The 19,034-nt window shown below is 39.6% G+C and overlaps 2 non-coding genes across 2 annotated transcripts; both read right to left on the reverse strand.

Annotated features, from left to right (window-relative positions):
• Nucleotides 1-6,750: 6,750 nt before the first annotated feature.
• LOC144291305 (U6 spliceosomal RNA) lies at nt 6,751-6,855 on the reverse strand. The gene has a single exon (XR_013358612.1). It is a non-coding gene; the product is annotated as a U6 spliceosomal RNA (small nuclear RNA).
• A 12,071-nt stretch (nt 6,856-18,926) lies between these two features.
• On the reverse strand, nt 18,927-19,034 carry LOC144291303 (U6 spliceosomal RNA). The gene has a single exon (XR_013358609.1). It is a non-coding gene; the product is annotated as a U6 spliceosomal RNA (small nuclear RNA).

The raw sequence follows: 19,034 nt of genomic DNA on the forward strand, positions 1-19,034 counted from the left end.
CTACGCCACTTGGATCCATGTGCTTTGCAGGGAGGTTGGCCACATGCTGGGATAGCTACTGCGGGAGATTTGCTGATCTCTCTCCCAGACAGAAAGTGGAATCATCCACTGCTGCCACTGAATCGAGCAACTCCAACTATTCATCATCTCCCTCCCCAACCATTCCCTCTGGATTCCCTTCCACTTCAGCTGGCACTTCTGTTCCTCTAGGTGGCTTGTCCAATGAGGTGACCCAGTTCCTCACCCCTGAGGGGTCAGAGACCCTGGTCACCATACCTTTAGACCTTCAAGAGTGGCACTGATTTCTGCCCTTGTATTGCGATGCAAGACTGCATTTAGTTTACTACCTTGATTGGCAAGGGATGTGGAGGAGAAGGATTTGGGAGGCTTCCACTTGACCTTATCCACAGCAAAAGCTTACTAACAATACTTGACCTGCTCAGTGACTTCCAAGGGCCAAGTGCCAGACATACATTATCTCTCTAAACCCTCACCACCATGCTGTGGTGTCAATATTATTATTGTCCCCTGACTACTAGAAGAGGAAACTGAGGCATTGGGAAGTGAAGCAACTGGCCCAGAGTCCTTCATCTAGGAAATTATGGAGGCTTCTAATCCCAGAGCCTTTGCCTAAATCTCTTTCCTAAATCTACCACATGATACTCCAGTGTATGCATAGACCCCATTTTATTATCCACTCCCCTATCGATGGAGACATAGGTTGTTTCATAATATTATACAAAATACTGTCATGAATGCCCCCATCATGACTTTTTGTGCAGGTGGCCCCCCTCTTATAGGTCCTGGGTGCCCCTCACGCGAGAGCTCGAGAAGGGTTCTGAGCTTGTATGCGTTGACCTCCATCCTGGGACCTCAAATCCAAGACTTCCACCCAGCCTCCCTGCCTCCCCCACCGTTTCTCCTCCATGACCCACCCTGCCTCCTACTTCAGGACACTCTCACCAACACTTGTCCCTGAGGACTGACTTGCTCTACACCTAAGGGACTCCCTCCCCCATGTCACCCTGGTCGGGTCCCTTTACCTGACTGAGCCTGTTTCCCCAGCTATAGAACATGGGACCAGTCACTTCAAAGATCCCATGCAGGGAGGAATAATGATTTTGAAATCATAATGTAAGATCTTTTTCCCTTCCTTCTTCTGATCTAAATATTTACTTCAGTTACTGGTTGAGTGACCTTAAGTAACTGGCTTAAACCTCTCTCTCTGTTTCTTTGTTTGAAAATTAGGGATTAGGGACACCTGGGTGGCTCCACAGTTGAGCACCTGCCTTTGGCCCAGGGCGTGATCCTGGAGTCCTGGGATCGAGTCCCACATCGGGCTCTCTGCATGGAGCCTCCTTTTCTCTCTGCCTGTGTCTCTGACTCTCTGTATGTGTGTGTCTCTCATGAATAAATAAATAAAATATTTTTAAAAAGAAAATTAGGGATTATAATATCTCCACTACCTCACACCTCATAATACAACCCCACACACACACTACTTGAGCACAGTGAAAACATGTTAAGGTTTAGTTGAGTGGTTTCTGGTACATACTAAGTGTTCAGTAAATACTGGCCACTGTTGGTGATATTATTATGGTTGACCCTTGAACAACCTGGAGTTTAGGAGTACTGACCCTCCGCAACACAGTCAAAGATCCACGTATAACTTTTGACTCCCCAAAAACTTTACTATAAGCCTACTGTTGACTAGAAGCCTTACTGATAACATAAACAATCGATTGACACATATTTTCTGTGTTCTACGTATTATACACTGTGTTCTTACAGTAAAGTAAGCTAGAGAAAAAGAAATGTTATTAAGAAAATCATAAGGAATAGAAAATACATGTACAGTCTTGCACTGTATTTATCGATACCGTAAGTTTACATCAGATCTTTACAAGACCAATCATCTATTAGTACCTACATCAATGTTACTTTATATGACCAAAAAAAAAAAAAAAACCACACACACTTCAGATCGATACATATTACTAATACTAGACACCCAAAGTGAAAAGATAATATGAAAAAGAAATTCATATTTCTTAACAGGAATCATGATTCATGCATTTGTAACAAAGAGGTGGCAATAAGATTGCTTTGGGGTGGCCTAGTGTAACAGATACAGTTGCTTCACTGTAGCCCAGCCTATACACTAATAAATGAATTATTATAAATTTTTTTAATTTTTTATTTATTTATGATAGTCACAGAGAGAGAGAGAGAGAGAGGCAGAGACATAGGCAGAGGGAGAAGCAGGCTCCATGCACCGGGAGCCCGATGTGGGATTCGATTCCAGGTCTCCAGGATCGCACCCTGGGCCAAAGGCAGGCGCTAAACCGCTGCGCCACCCAGGGATCCCCTATTATAAAATTTTAATACGATTATGTTCATAATACAGCATCAGAGACCTTATTGCACTTTTTAAAAAACGTGTGATGATAGGCTGATTCGCAGTTCCTCCAATTCTTTGAAAGCGAAGTTATAAAAGTCAGAAAACTAATACATTAATAATTTTACATTAAATATCACTTATCTTAGGCCTACATAAGGATACGCTGTGAATGGCCCCCACGTACGTTCTGTGTTCATGCGCCTAAGTTTTTTTCTGTTTCTTTTTTCATGCGCCTAAGTTTTGATAAATTTTAACTTTTTACAACAGATTTCTGTACATTTTATGATAGCAAATGATAAAATAGATCACTTATCTACATATATTTTATGCATTCATGGCATACCTAACTTTTTCTTAATTTGTCCATATTTCGAGGCTACCCAGTTCATCTGCATATTTTTTTCAAATTGTCACAAATCTCCAAAAATGTTTCCAATATATGTTTTGGAAAAAGAATGCATGTAAGTGGACTCACGCAGTTCAAACCTATGTTGTTCAAGGGTTGACTATCTCCCTTGCCTCTTTTCCTAGTTAAGGAGTCGTTGGTTTTGTATATTCTTTCCTTCCCAAGAGAGATGGTGGGAACCTATGAGTCTCTTGCATCGATCTCCAAAAGCCTAAAGTGATGAAGTTTGGGATTTGACCAAATAGATGATGTTTGTAGCCATCACAATGACATTGGAAAACTCAACATCCTTGTCTTGTTTCTGATCTTTAAATGAATGTTTTCCCGGTTTCCCCACCAAAGATGGATCTGCTGCTGGGTTTTTTAGGTAGCCCTTACCAGATGACGGAAATCCCCTCCTATTCCTAATTTGCTAAGAGGTTTTGCAAAAATCATGAATAAAGGTTGAATTTTATTATATGTTTTCTCTGTATCACATAATCTGAAGAGTATTACAGAATTCTTCCCCTTGAGATTGACAATGTGGTGAATTATGGACATCAGTATTCTAATGTTAATTATCCAACCTTTAATTCCTGGAAAAAATCCAACTTGATCAGGGTGTATTTTTTAATACATTGCTAGATTCAATTTACTGATATTGTAGGTAGGATTTTTGCATCTGTGCGAAGGAGGAAGATGGTCTATGATTTTTCTGACTCATACTATTCTTGGTCAGGTTTTGGTATTAAGGCAAGGCTAGCCTCATTAAAAAAGAAAAAAGAAAACTGGGTGTTGGAGCACGTGGGTGGCCCAGTTGGTTAAAGCATCCAACTCTTGGTTGTGGCTCAGGTCATGATCCCAGGGTCATGAGATTGAGCCCTGTGTTGGGATCTGTGCTGGGCATGGAGCCTTCTGAAAATTCACTCTCGCCCTCTCCATCTGCCCCTCCTCGTCGACTCTCTCTAAAAACAAAAACAAAAACAAAAGAACACCTGGGTATCCTTTTTTTTCTGTATTCTGAAATAGTTTGCATACTGTTAACATTATTAGTCACACAGATATTTGTAAAACTCGCTTGTAAAAACATCTAGATCTGGCATCTTATTCGTGGGAAGGGTTTTTTTTTTTATGGGAGAGGAAGGTTTTTATTATTCAGTTTCTTTAATGACTTTTTTAGACTTGGTATTTCTTCTTGGCTTGTTTTTTATATTTTATCTACGTTGTCCCAATCATGGTTGAATAGATATATTGGTGAATAAAATCATTCCTTGTGCCGTCTTATGGCCTCTACAGCCCCATGCTTACGTTCCCTTTCTCGTCGTAAATAATTCTGATTTGCACCTTTTTTTTTTCTTTATTTTCCTTGATCAGTGTCACCAGAAGTTTATCTTCTCTTCTTTTCAAAAAAAAAAAAAAAGAAAAAAAAGAAATATTGCCCTTTTTATTATGTTTGTTTTCTAAATTTTCTGCCCTTATTTTGGCTCTTTCTTTACTTTCTATGTGTTTATTCTATTGTTCTTTTCTGACCCTCAGTTCAATACGTAACTCACTGATTTTCACTTTAAGGCTGCAGATTTTCCTCTAAAAGTTTCCTTTGGTTTCATGTCATAAATTTGATATGTAACTATTTTCATCTGGATATGGAAACATTGCATTCCGTGTGTTCTGCTCTGTTAATAAACATTTTCTGACTTTTGGCTTTTCCATAAGGTTAGGGCTTCTCATGCCTCTTTATTACCCCTTGTGGCAATGAACAAAATGCCCACACTCATCCTTGAAACCTACAAGGTTTCTTTTTTTTTTTTTTTTTTGGTTTCTTTTTTTTTTTAAGATTTTATTTATTTATTTATTTATTCATATGAAACAGAGACAGAGGCAGAGACACATGCAGAAAGAGAAGCAGGCTCCCTGTGGGGAGCCTACTGGGGGGCTCAATCCCAGGACCTCAGGGTCATGACCTGAGCCAAAGGGAGATGCTTAACCACTGAGCCACGCAGGTGTCCAAGAGGGGTGTTTTTAAAATCTCTGACTTCAGTGGTATAATTATCTAATACAAGATATTTTACATTAGTCCTTTTTTTTTTTTTCCGTTCTGGGTCTTCGATTTTTGCAGAGCATTTTACATAATAGCACATCTCAATTCATACTACCCACATGTTTGAATAGTTCTGTCAATTTTTGCTTCATTTATTTTGAGACTTTTTAAGTGCATACACTTAAAACTTATGGTTTTTCTAGTGGTTTTATCTAGTAACGCCTTTTACATTAAACTCTGTGCTGTTATTCGTAGGGCTAAACCAACTTTCTTTCTGGCTATTTATATCCTTTTTTTTTTTAAGATTTATTTATTTATTCATGAGAGACACAGAGAGGGGGGAGGGCAGAGACACAGGCAGAGGGAGAAGCAGGCTCCTTGCAGGGAGCCCGTCGTGGGACTCGATCCCCGGTCGCCAGGATCATGACCAGAGCAGAAGGCAGGCGCCCCACCGCTGAGCCACCCAGGCGTCCCTGGCTGTTTATATCCTTTAACTAGTAACTGGTTACATCTTACATGTCTAAATGTAAACAACACCTTGCTGGATCTTAAGTTTTCTTATCCAGCCTGATAATATTTGTATTTTAATTTGAGTATTTAAAACAATGCTGTCCAAAATAAACATAAGGTGAGCCATCTCTGTAATTTAAATCTTTTCTAGCAGCCACAATTAAGAGTCTAAAAACTGGTGAATGGAAAAAATAAATAAATAAATAAATAAATAAATAAATAAATAAATAAATAAAAAATAATAAATAAATAAACTGGTGAATGTTCATAATGTAGTTTATTTAGCAATGTACCCAGAATGTTATTCATTTCGAGGTGTAATCGGTATAAAATTATTAGTAAGATGCGCTTCACTTTTTTTCATTCCAGGTCTCCAAATTCTGGAGTGCATTTGTCACTGACGCAGGAGGGATCTCAGCACAGACTGCCTACCTTTCAAGGTGCTCCACGGTCCCCGGCCACTCTATCAGGTGGCAGAGATTTAGAGCATCCGCGTTCATTCCAATTACTGATGGGTTTGGATTTATTTTGTGATTTCTGTTTGTCCCTCTTTTTCTTTTTCTTTTCTTTTTTTCATTTAAGATTTCATTTCTTTATTAGAGAGAGAGCATGAGCAGTGGGGAGGAGCAGAGGGAGAGGGAGAAGCAGACTCCCTGCTGAGCAGGGAGCCTGACAGTCCCAGGACCCTGGGATCCTGGATCATGACACTCAACCCATTGAGGCATCCAATCGCCCCATCTCTCCTTTTCTGTTTCTTTTACTCGCCCTCCTTGCTTTATTGTGGATTTTTTTCTCATTCCAGTTTTTTTCTTCTACTTACCCAGAAAATGACGGTTTCTGTTCTTATTCTTTTAACCATTTCCTCAGGCACCTTCATGTGGAGGTTTAACCTGTCTAAAGCTCCTGAAGCCTCCTGACGGTTCTACCTGTATCCACTCTCGCCCCCTCCAGGCTGTTCTCCGCACAGCAGCCAAAGTGAGATTTTTGGTGACCTTTTTTTTAACATGTAATATTTATTCAAAATCACAGATAATCTCATTTAAAGACATCTCTTTGACCAAAACATTCTTAGGATAAAAAATATGTTTTTTCTATTCTTCCAAAAATGGAAATTACTCACCAAAAGGAACAAAAACCAATTCAAGTATCACAAGCTAACAACAACAAAAATAACCAAAGAATTGTAAGTTCACTTTCTGTTTTAGTGATGTAAAAAGAAAAAAAACCTGCATTTATTTTATTTCACTGAGGTATGACTTATGTACAAAAATGCTGTATATGTTTAATACTACATATTGATGATTTTAAAGAAAAGTAAACACCTATGAAACCATCACCACAATGTCACAAGCTTAACCATCACTTCTAAAAGTTTCCTCTTTCCTTCTTTATTTATGTGTGATGAAACCTTTTTTTTTTAATATGGAACGCTTCACGAATTTTTGTGTCATCCTTGTGCTGTGGCGATGCGAATCTTCTCTTGGTATCATTCCAGTTTTAGTATATGTGCTGCTCAAGCAAGCATGACAAGAACATTTAGTATAAGAGCCATCCTCTATAAAAAAAAAAATTTTAGGGGCACCTGGGTGGCTCAGTTGGTTAAGCGACACACTCATGGTTTCCACTCAGGTCATGATCTCAGGGTGGTGCGATCAACCCCCGCAGGGAGCTCTGCGCTCAACATCGTGGGGTCTGCTTAAGATTCTCTCTCTGTCCTTCCCCCTGCTCATGTGCTCTCTCTCTCTCTCTGTCTCATAAATAAATAAATATTAATTTTTTTTAAGTTTAAGTAGGGATGCCTGGGTGGCTCTGTGGTTGAACATCTGCCTTTGGCTCAGGTCATGATCCCAGGGTCCTGGGATCAAGTCCCTCATTGGGCTCCCCACAGGGAGCCTGCTTCTCCCTCTGCCTATGTCTCTGCCTCTCTTTCTGTGTCTCTCATGAATAAATAATTAAATATTTTTTTAATTTAAAAAGTTTAAGTAGACAATACAGTATTGTTAGCAATATGCATTGTGCTTTATCATAGATCTCTAGGACTTACCCAGCCTCCATAACTGAAACTGTATACCCATTAAACACCAATTCCCAACCCTCCCTCCCCCAGCCCCTGAAAGTCATCATTCCACTTTCTGTCTCTATCCACTTGACTTACCAGTTCCCTTGTATAAGTGGAATCATCTTTGTTCTTTTGTCCTCTGCTTTATTTCATGTGCTTGAGAGAGTGGCAGATTTAAATTCTTCCTTTTCTTTTTTTTTTAAGATTTTATTTATTTACTCATGAGAGACACAGAGAGAGAGAGAGGCAGAGACACAGGCAGAGGGAGAAGCAGGCTCCATGCAGGGAGCCTGACATGGGACTCGATCCCGGGTCTCCAGGATCACGCCCTGGACTGAAGGCGGCGCTGAACCGCTGAGCCACCCGGGCTGCCCTAACTTCTTCCTTAAGGCTGAACAATATTCCATGATACGTATACACCATGGATCCTTTATCCATTCATCCGCTATGCCTTTGCTTCTGTAAATAACACTTCAACGAACATAGAAGTGGAGGTATCTCTTGGAGATCCTGATTTCAATTATTTGGGATTTATACCCAGAAGTAGGATTACTGGATGGTAAAGTAGTTCTATTTTAACGTTTGAGGAACCTCCACACTGCTTTCCATAACATGGCACCATTTTGCATTTCCATCATCAGTAGTGCACAAGGGGCGCCAGTTTCTCCACATCCTCAACAGCGCCTGGTGTCTTTTGTCTGGGATTTTGTGTTGGGTGGATTTAAACCATCGTAACACAGTGGGATGGTATCTCACTGGTTTTGATTTGCATTTCCCTGATGATTCATGAGCACCTTTTCCTTATGCCCATTCGTCTTTATATCTTTACTGAGTGCTCACTAATATTTTTATTAGAACTTTTGCATATGAGTTCATAAATGAAATCAGTGCCTTCTTGTGTCTTTTAGTGACCATATGTGTACATTTGTGGTGAGTATATATCTAGGAGTGGACTTTACACCCAACATGGGGCTCAAATTCACAATCTCAAGATCAAGCCATTAACTCCACTGACTGATCTAACCAGGCACTCCATGCCCTTGTAGTTTTATTTTATTTTATTTTATTTTATTTTATTTAGATTTTATTTATTTATTCATGAGAGGCAGAGACATAGGCAGAGGGAGAAGCAGGCTCCATGCAGGGAGCTCGATGTGGGACTCGATCCCAGGTCTCCAGGAACATGCCCTGGGCTGAAGGCAGAAGCTCAACCTCTGAGCCACCCAGGTGTCCCGCCCTTGTAGTTTTAAACTGCATTTTCCTGATAGTTAATATGGTTGAGCATCCCTTCATGTTTATTATCCATTTATATATTGTTTTATGTGAAATATTGGGTCACATCTTTTGGCCCTTTTAAAGATGAGTTGTCCTTTTTTTTTTTTAAGATTTTACTTATTTGAAAAAGAGAGAAAAAAAAAAAAAAGCATGAGCAGGGGGGCAGGAGAGGAAGAAGCAGACTCTCTCCCCTGAGCAAGGAGGGGAGAGCCTTGATCCCAGGATGTGAGGCTTGATTCCAGAACCCTGGGATCATGACATGAGCCGAAGGCAGATGCTTAACCAACTGAGCCACCAAGGTGCCCTTTTCCTTTTTGATTTATAGGAACTCTTCATATAATCTGGAAGTGAGACCTTTTGTCAATTATATTTTTGCAAATCTTCTTTCTCGCTCTGTGGATTACCTTTTCATTCTCTGAACTGGTGTCTTTTGAAAAACAGAAGATCTTACTTTTAAAATACTATAAGAATAATATTTAATGGGGATCCCTGGATGGCTGAGCGGTTTAGCGCCTGCCCTTGGCCCCCCGGACGTGATCCTGGAGTCCCAGGATCAAGTTCTGCATCGGGTTCCCTGCATGGAGCCTGCTTCTCCTTCTGCCTGTGTCTCTGCCTCTCTCTGTCTCTCTCTCTGTCCCATGAATAAATAAATAAAATCTTAAAAAAAATAATATTTAACTTAATGATCATTTTAATAACTTCCTTTATATTTATAGTATTTTTAGTGTTCTGCTTTTAAAAATCTTTGCTTACTCTAACATAAATAAATATTCTCCTGTAAGAATATAAACCTCTTTCTTTAAACTTTATCTTTTACTTTTATATTTAAAATCCACCTGGATTGCAGTCCATCCTTGCACTAACAGCACATTGTCTAAATTCCTGTGGCTTTATGATAGATCTTAATGTCTGAAAGGGTAACACTCCATTTTGTTTTTCTTCTTGAAAATCTTCCTGGCTATTTTTGGTTATTTGCATTTCCGTGTGTTTCTTAAATCAGCATCACACACACACACACACACACACACACACACCCTGCTGAAATATTGCTAAGATGGCATTGAATCTATAGATCAATCGATGTTGGTGTAGAACTAATGTCTTCACAATTTTAAGTCTTTCAATCCATGACCATAGTATATCTTTCTTTTTATTTAGATTTTACTTAATATCCTCAATAACATGTTAAGTTTTGTGTGTAAATTTCTTGTACTACTTTCCTTAGATTTAGTCACAGGTCTTTGATGTTTTTTGATGCTCTTGTAAATGGCATGATTTTCAAATGTCTTTTTCTAGAGATGTTGATACATAAAAACACCATTGATTTTTGTATTTTTATTTTTAATCCAGTAACCTTGCTAAATTCCTTTATTAAATCTACCTATAGGGCAGCCTGGGTGGCTCAGCGGTTTAGCGCCACCTTTAGCCCAGGGCCTGATCCTGGAGACTGCGGATCGAGTCCCATGTCAGGCTCCCTAGAGGGAGCCTGCTTCTCCCTCTGCCTGTGTCTCTGCCTCTCTCTCTGTCTGTGTCTCTCATGAATAAATAAATAAAATCTTTAAAAATATAAATCTAGGGATCCCTGGGTGGCGCAGCGGTTTGGCGCCTGCCTTTGGCCCAGGGCGCGATCCTGGAGACCCGGGATCGAATCCCACATCGGGCTCCCGGTGCATGGAGCCTGCTTCTCCCTCTCCCTGTGTCTCTGCCTCTCTCTCTCTCTCTGTGACTATCATGAATAAATAAATAAAATCTTTAAAAAAAAAATCTACCTATAGTTTCTTTTAGTTATCTGCCTACACAATAATATAATCTTTTATTTCTTCTTTTTCAAGCCTTTTGCTTCTTTTTGTTTGTTTGTATGTTTTATTGTACTGGCTAGGACCTCAGTGCAATATTAATAAAAAGTGGTGATAACAATTCCAATTTCAATTGTCCACCCTTAATTATGTTGTTGTTTTAGATATTTTGGTGATATTCTTTAGCAGATTGCTAGATTGCTGCAAGTTTTTATCATTAAAAGATGCTGAATTGATCAATTGCTTTCTGCATTATCTTTTGAGATGATGTCATTTTTCCTTTATTATGTTCATGTAACAAATTATAATAATTGATTTTTAATGTTAAACCAATCTTGCACTTAAAAGGCAAATGCACAATCCAATAATCATATGTTAAGGGGAACACAATGAATAAAAATGCAATCTGTGACACTAATGACATAAAGGAGGAGGGACAGAGATGCAGAGGAGCAAAATGTATACTATTGAAAATAACTTGGTATTATTAAAACTAGATTACTATGAGGTTAAAATGTTAATTGTAATCCCTAAGGTAACCACTAAGAGAATAAAATTTTTAGGAAAGGAAAGAAAAGGAAAGGAAGGGAGAGGAGAGGAGAGGAGAGGAGAGGAGAGGAGAGGAGAGGAGAGGAAGGAAAGGAAAGGAAAGGAAAGGAAAGGAAAGGAAAGGAAAGGAAAGGAAAGGAAAGGAAAGGAAAGGAAAGAAGGAGAGGAGAGGAGAGGAAAGGAAAGGAAAAAGGAAGGAAGGAAGGAAGGAAGGAAGGAAGGAAGGAAGGAAGGAAGGAAGGACGAATGAACATCTGAGTAACTCAGTCAGTTAAGCATTGGACTTTTGATTTCAGCTCAAGTTATGGTCCCAGTTTCCTAGGATTAAGCCTGCAGCACTGAGCCCACATTGGGCTCTGCATTCAGTGAAGCAGAGTCTGTTTGTCTCTCTCTCTCCATTACTGATCCTGCTCCTGCTCTCCCATGCTGATGCTCTCTCTCACTTTCTCTCTGAAATAAATACATACATACATACACACATACATACATAACTCTTTTTTAAAAAAATAAAGAAAAAGGAAAAATAAGAGAAATCAAATGGGTACACTACAAAAAATCAACTAAAATTTTTTTTAGAGCCAATAATGGAAGAAATGAGGAACAAAACATGTAAGACATACAGAAAACAAATAGCCAAATTACAGAAGGAAATCCTTCCTTATCAGTAAATGCTTTAAATGTAAATGGATTAAGCTTTCCTATTAAAAGGCAGAGATTGGCACATTGGCAAAACAACACAACAACAACAAACATGTTCCATCTGTCCACAAAAGACTCACTTTAGATGCAAAGACACACAAAAGTTAAAAGTAAAAGGATGGGAAAAGATATTCCATCCAAATTATTCCAAAGGAAAGCTGGGGAAGCTATATTATTGTCAAACAAAATAGATCTTAAATCAAAAAGATCTCAAGACACAAAGAAGGATATTGTATATCTATTAAGATTCAAAATAGAAAAAGATATAATAATAATAAACGCATATGCACCTAACAAAAGAACCCCAAAATGTAGAAAGCAAATATTGAAAGAACTGAAGCAAGACTAGAGAATTCGACAATAGTAGTTGTAGACTTTAACACACTACTCTCAGTAATGACTATAACAATCAGTAGAAGATCAATAAGGAAACAGAAGATTTGAACAACATGATAAACCAATTAGACTTCACACATATACAGAATACTTGGCCTAACACTAACAGAATACACATCCTTCTAAAGTGCACATGCAGTATTATTCAGGATAGACCATATGTTGTGACACAAAACAAGTCTTAATAAATTTTTAAAGATTGGAACCATATAGAGTATTTCCTCCAATCACAATGTAATAAATCAGAAATGAATAATAGAAGGAAAACTGGAAATTTCACAAATACATAGAAATTAAGCAACATAATTTTAAACAACTAATGTGTCAAACAAGAAATCATAATAGAAGTTAGAACATGGGATCCCTGGGTGGCGCAGCGGTTTGGCGCCTGCCTTTGGCCCAGGGCGCGATCCCGGAGATCCAGGATCGAATCCCACGTCAGGCTCCCGGTGCATGGAGCCTGCTTCTCCCTCTGCCTGTGTCTCTGCCTCTCTCTCTCTCACTGTGTGCCTATCATGAATTAAAAAAAAAAAAAAAAATTAAAAAAAAAGAAGTTAGAACATATCTTTAAATGAATGAAAATTAAAACACAACACACCAAAATGAATAGGATGCAGAAAAAGCAGTACTAAGAGAGATATTTATAAATGTAAATGTACATATTTTTAAAAAGATCTAAAATCAGTAACTTCAATGCATACCTTTAAGAACTAGAAACGGAATGTCAAGTTACATTGAGACCTATCAGAAGAAAGGACAAGGAGGCCTGGGTGGCTCAGCGGTTGAGCACCTGCCTTCACCCCAGGGCATGATCCTAGAGTCCCAAGATCGAGTCCCATATTGGGCTCCCTGCATGGAGCCTGCTTCTCTCTCTGCCTATGTCTCTGTCTGCCTCTCTCTCTGCCTTTCATGAATAAATAAATAAAATCTTTAAAAAAAAAAAAAAGAAAGGACAAAATAAAGGTTAGAGCAGACACAAATAAAATAGAGAATAGAAAAACAACAGAGAGAATCCATAAAACCAAAAATCTATTATTTGAAAAGATCAGAAAAACTGCAAACATTTAGCTAGATTCATGGGAAAGAGAGCAGAGACAGAGAAGAGACTCAAATTACCAAAATCAGAAATGAATGTGGGGACATTACTACTGATTCTACATAAATAAAAAGTATAATAAGAGAAGACTATGAAAAATTTTACACTAACAAATTAGATAACCTAGATTAAATGCATAGATTTTTAGAAATATATAACCCACTAAAGTTGACTCAAGATGGAAAAAGAACATCTGAGTTGACCTATAACAAGTAAGGAGGTTAACCACTAATCAGAAACCTCCCAACAAAGAAAAGCTCAGAATAGGGATCCCTGGGTGGCTCAGTGGTTTAGCGCCTGCCTTCAGCCCAGGGCGTGATCCTCGAGTCCCAGGATCAAGTCCCACATCGGGCATCCTGCATGGCGCCTGCTTCTCCCTCTGCCTGTGTCTCTGCCTCTCTCTCTCTCTGTGTCTCTCATGAATAAATAAATAAAATCTAAAAAAAAAGAAAGAAAGAAAGAAAGAAAGAAAGAAAAAAAGAAAGAAAGAAAGAAAGAAAAGAAAAGCCCAGGACCAGATGATTTTAAAGGTAAATTCTACCAAACATTTAATAAAGAGTAAACACCAATCTCTCTCAAATTCTTCCAAAAAAAAAAAAAAAATGAAAAGGAGAAAATACTTCCTAACTCATGCTGAGAACAGCACTACTTTGCTACCAAAACCAAATAATGGCATCACAAGAAAAGAGAACTACAGACCAATATCTCTTATGAATATGTATGTAAAAATCCACAACAAAATACTAGAAAACAAAGCTAGCAGCATAAGTGGGATTTATTTCCAGAATGCAAGAATGGTTCAACATACAAAAATCAGTCTGTGTAGTATACCAAATTGATAAAATGACAGGGAAAAAACACATGATCATTCCAAGCGATACAGAAAAGCTTTTGAAAAAATCCGGTTCCCTTTCATGACAAAAACACTCAGTAAACAAGGACTGCAAAGGAACTTCCTTAGCTTAATGAAGGCCAACTGTGAAGAACTCACAGCTAATATTATACTTGATAATGAAAGCCCAAGAATAAGACAAGGATGCCTACTTTTGCCAGTTCTATTAAACATAGTACTAGAAGTTCTAGCCAGAGCAATTAGGCAAGAAAAAACAAGACTGCAGACGCAAAACTTTTTAACCAAAACTAGAAGCTGTTCATTCCTGAAGACTCACTATTCCCCTACAACATTCTTTTTCAGATTTGCTTTGTGACCCATAGGGAGAGGTGAGCCTTATGCTGGCAAGTCAGCTTCAAAGCCTATTACATTTGAAAAAGATTGAAATGTGCATTTTGCAGGGAGAGGGAGAGGCTCAGTATTCTTTAGGGAAGAAAAAGGTGGTGTGACACTGAAGATCCAAAAACAGATCCTGAAGTTATACCAAATGAGTAAAATATTAATGAGCCTTTCATTAGCTGAAACCTTTAAGTTTGAGACACGTAACACGAAATTCTGTTAATCATGGAGAAACTAATGGTTTCGTTGAATCCTGCTCTGTGTCTATGGGAATTCACACGTTTATAGCTACTACCCATGTGCCTTTTCCACCTTTCTTCACTGTATTTTTTCCTAGGGACACCATAACAAAGCACTACAAACTTGGTGGCTTAAAACAATGAAGATTTAGTCTCTCATAGTTGTATACACCAGAAGCCCAATACCTAAGTGTTAGCAAGGCCAGGCTCTCACTGAAGACTTAGGGAAGGGGATCCCTGGGTGGCGCAGCGGTTTGGCGCCTGCCTTTGGCCCAGGGTGCGATCCTGGAGACCCGGGATCGAGTCCCACGTCGGGCTCCCGGGGCATGGAGCCTGCTTCTCCCTCTGCCTGTGTCTCTGCCTCTCTCTCTCTCTGTGACTATCATAAATAAATAAAAATTTAAAAAAAAAAAAAAAGACTTAGGGAAGGAGCTTTCCTGGTTTCCTCCAGCTTCTGGTGGCAATCCTTGGTGTTCTTTGACTTGTAAATGCCTCACTCCAATCTCTGGCTTTTTCACATATACATTTCATGTGTATGTCTGTATTTTGGGGAAACTCAGTTTTATCCTCCTGTGTTTCTCCTTTACACACCCTGCTACCACACTCACAGCACTTCTGAAGCAATTCTCAGAGATCAGCTGGGTGTCCTACAATTCAACTAAATTTTCGCCCCCTCTACCTGGAGATGACACCTACGAGACTCTCCCCAATGTCAGATGCCAATCTGACCTACTGGCTATATCAGAGGTTCCAGTGACTCTCCCTCCTTGTGTTCCATTAATTTGCTAGAGTGGCTCACAGAATGCAGAGAAATATTTTACTTACTAGATTACTGGTTTATTATAAAAGAATAGAACTCAGGAATAGCCAGATGGAAGAGATGCACAGGACAAGGAGTGGGGAAGGGGCATAGGGCTTTGATGCTCCATCTGAGCACACCACTCTCCCTAGTCCTTAGGGAGACAATCCATGGGAAAATGAGCAAAAAACTTAGAACAGACATTCCGCTGAAAAGAATGTCCAAATGACCTATACACATTTGAAAAGGTGTACATCTTCACTGAGCATCATTAAAATGCGATTTATTTATTTATTTTTTTGAAAATGCAATTTAAAACCATAAGATAGCACTATACAACCATCAGAATGGCTACTTATGTGTGTATGTGGTGGTGTCAACATGTAGGTATATAACGCAGTGTTGTCAACTATAGTCACCATGCTGTACATTAGATCCCCAGAATTCATTCATCTTAGAACTGGAAGTTTTTATCCTTTAACAAATGTCTTCCAGTATCCCCATTTGTATCTGTGTGTGTTCTTTACACATTCATCTGAAGATGAACACTTAGGTTGTTCCCACGTCTTGGCTATTGTGAATAACACTGAAATAAATTTTTTTTTAAGATTTTACTTACTTATTCATGAGAGACACTCAGAGAGAGAGAGAGAGGCAGAGAAATAGGCAGAGGGAGAAGCGGCCTCCATGCAGGGAGCCCAATGTGGGACTCGATCCCAGGGCTCCAGGATCACACCCTGAGCCAAAGGCAGATGCTTAACCACTGAGCCACCCAGGTGTCCCAATAAAAGTTTTTTAATGGCAAAAGATTCTGTCTGTGTTCTTAGCAGGACCACACTCTCACATTCAAGCTATGAGAAGATCTGACCCTAGTATTGACCCCATGGCCAGGAGAGAAGGGGGGTAGGTTCCTGTAGAGGGCTTATTAAAGAGGGTGCCCTGCAAGACACCAGCCTCATTTAAAGCCTTTGAATAATCTTCCAACAACAGAGATGGGACCATTCTTGTGGGTCCAGAGGCTCAAGGGATGTGGAGACTCAAAGTTTTCAACTGTACCTATCCAGGGACTTGGCTTACTACTCATCCCTCATCAGGACCCTGACTTTGATATTGGAAACTTGCTTCAATAGCCAAAACAACCTTAGGTAAAATTCTGTAACCCTTACTATTATGTTGTGAGTCTGATGCTCAGCTCTGCATGACCTTCACTATAGGTGAGGACCCTTCCAGATGCTGCCAAAGAGCCCCCAGACTCTTGCACTACACCCTGAATTGATCATTAATATATCTTTTTTAAAAAGATTTTATTTATTTATTCATGAGACACAGGGAGGGGCAGAGACACGGGCAGAGGGAGAAGCAGGCTCCATGCAGGAAGCCCGATGTGGGACTCAATCCCGGGACTCCAGGATCATGCCCTGGGCTGAAGGCAGGTGCTAAACCGCTGAGCCACCCAGGCTGCCAGATCATTAATATATCTGAGCCTGTTCTCTCTCTTCAAAGCATCAGTGTTGCTCAGCAATAGCCACTCAATTCCACAGTATTTTTTTTTCACAGTCTTTTTAGTTATTTTTTCCTCTAACTCCAACACCAGAGGTACGGCACAAGCTAGTGCATACCCCTCCTCCTGTATCCCATTTCAGTTGATCACTAGTGAAAGTATTAACACACTGCACTAGGCTTGGGGAAAGGATGTTCAAAAATCCCCATATCACCAAGGATGGGGTTCTCACTGACATCTGATCAGTGAGGTACCCTCTTCCAAAATCTCTTTTAGAGTCCTTTCCCAGGACCACTTTTGGCACCCAATGTTTAGATTGGGTCTCCTAAAACCATATGTGCATATGGCTTACTGAAGAAGGTCTCTCAGAATAAACCTGTAGAAGAATGAAGGAAGCAGAATAGGGGCAGAAGAAGCTAGCCTTGTAGATGTGATTGCAAAGGAAGAGAATCTGCCTCAGCCTGATCTCATAGGGAGCTCTGGAGCATGACCTGCATCACAAAGACTTTCTTACCCAGAGACACAGAAGTGTGATCTGTTATTTATGTAAACCATTCACTCATTGGCCAAGGGCTACCCTTAGGGAGGGGAAAATAACTTTCATACCATCTTCAAGCAAAGAAACATCTGTCAGGCAAGGACACTCTCTTGAAAAAATAAAGTACAAGAATGAGTCATTAGTAGCCAACACCCACAGCAGCTGGAGGTTGGGTGCCATGGCCCAGCAAAGAGGATCTGGGAGAGGCAGTCACAGCACCATGTGTTCTTTGTCTATCACCACCTGGAACATAAACTTCAAAGAGCAGAAACTTTGTTTTCTTTACCATTGCATCCCCAGTGCCTGTAACTATGCCTGGCACAGGGTAAATGCTTATTAAATAGTTATTGATTGAATGAATGTTCTCTAAGACAAGATCTATCAGGCATGCCCTGACTCAGAGGGACTCCTTGCTCTCTATTCTCAGTCCTGAGAAGAGGCAAACAAAAGAGGGATTAAATAGAGAACACTTACTGATATTAAAAGCATTCAACCATGAAAGAAGAATCCAGTGGACCATACAAAAATTAAAAACATCTGGGATACCTAGCTGGCTCAGTCGGCTAGATGTCTGCCTTTGGCTCAGGTTATGATCCTGGGGTCCTGGGATCAAGCCCTGGGTTGGGCTCCACATTGGGCATAGAGTCTAGTTACAATTCTTGATTCTCTCTCTCACTCTCCCTGTGCCCTTCTCCTCACTCCCGCTAACAACATGCCCTCTCTCTCTCAAAATTAAGTAAGGGGGTGCCTGGGTGGCTCAGTGGGTTAAGCATCTGCTTTCAGCTCAGTTCATTATCCCAGAATCCTAGGATCTACCCGCATGCTGAGCAGGGAGGCTGCTTCTCCCTCTCCCTCTGCCTACTGCTCCTCTGCTGTGCTCTCTCTTTCTCTGTCAAATAAATAAAATATTTTTAAAATAAATTAAAAATTGAGTAATTGCAAATATTTGCTCTTCTAAATATCCGATTAAGAAAGTTTAATAAAATTCACAAAACAGGAATAAATATTTACATATTTTATGCCATGCATCTAAAAAGGAATTTGTACCCAGAATATATCAAAGACACCTGGGTGGCTCAGTGGTCGAGTGTCTACCTTCAGCTCAGGGCTCAGGTAATGGTCCTGGAGTCCTGGGATTGAGTCTTGCATCTGGCTCCCCGCAGGGAGCCTGCTTCTCCCTCTGCCTGTGTCTCTGCCTCTCTTGCTGTGTCTCTCGTGAATAAATAAATAAAATTTACTTATTTAAAAAAATAATTCTTACAACTCAATGATTAAAAGACAAAAACCTCAGCAAAAAAAAAGAAAAGAAAAAAGAAAATTGTCAAAAAGCTGGATAGCTATGTCCTAGAGAAGCTATACAGCAGACAAATGAACATATGAAAAGATGCTCAATATTTATTTGTTTATTTATTTATAAATATGGTAACGCTTCACAAATTTGGGTGTCATCCCTGCACAGAGGGTCATGCTAATCTTCTTAGTATCATTCTAATTTTAGTATATGTGCTGGTAAAGCAAGCAC

This window comes from Canis aureus, chromosome 19, assembly GCF_053574225.1.
Source record: "Canis aureus isolate CA01 chromosome 19, VMU_Caureus_v.1.0, whole genome shotgun sequence".
Taxonomy (NCBI): domain Eukaryota; kingdom Metazoa; phylum Chordata; class Mammalia; order Carnivora; family Canidae; genus Canis; species Canis aureus.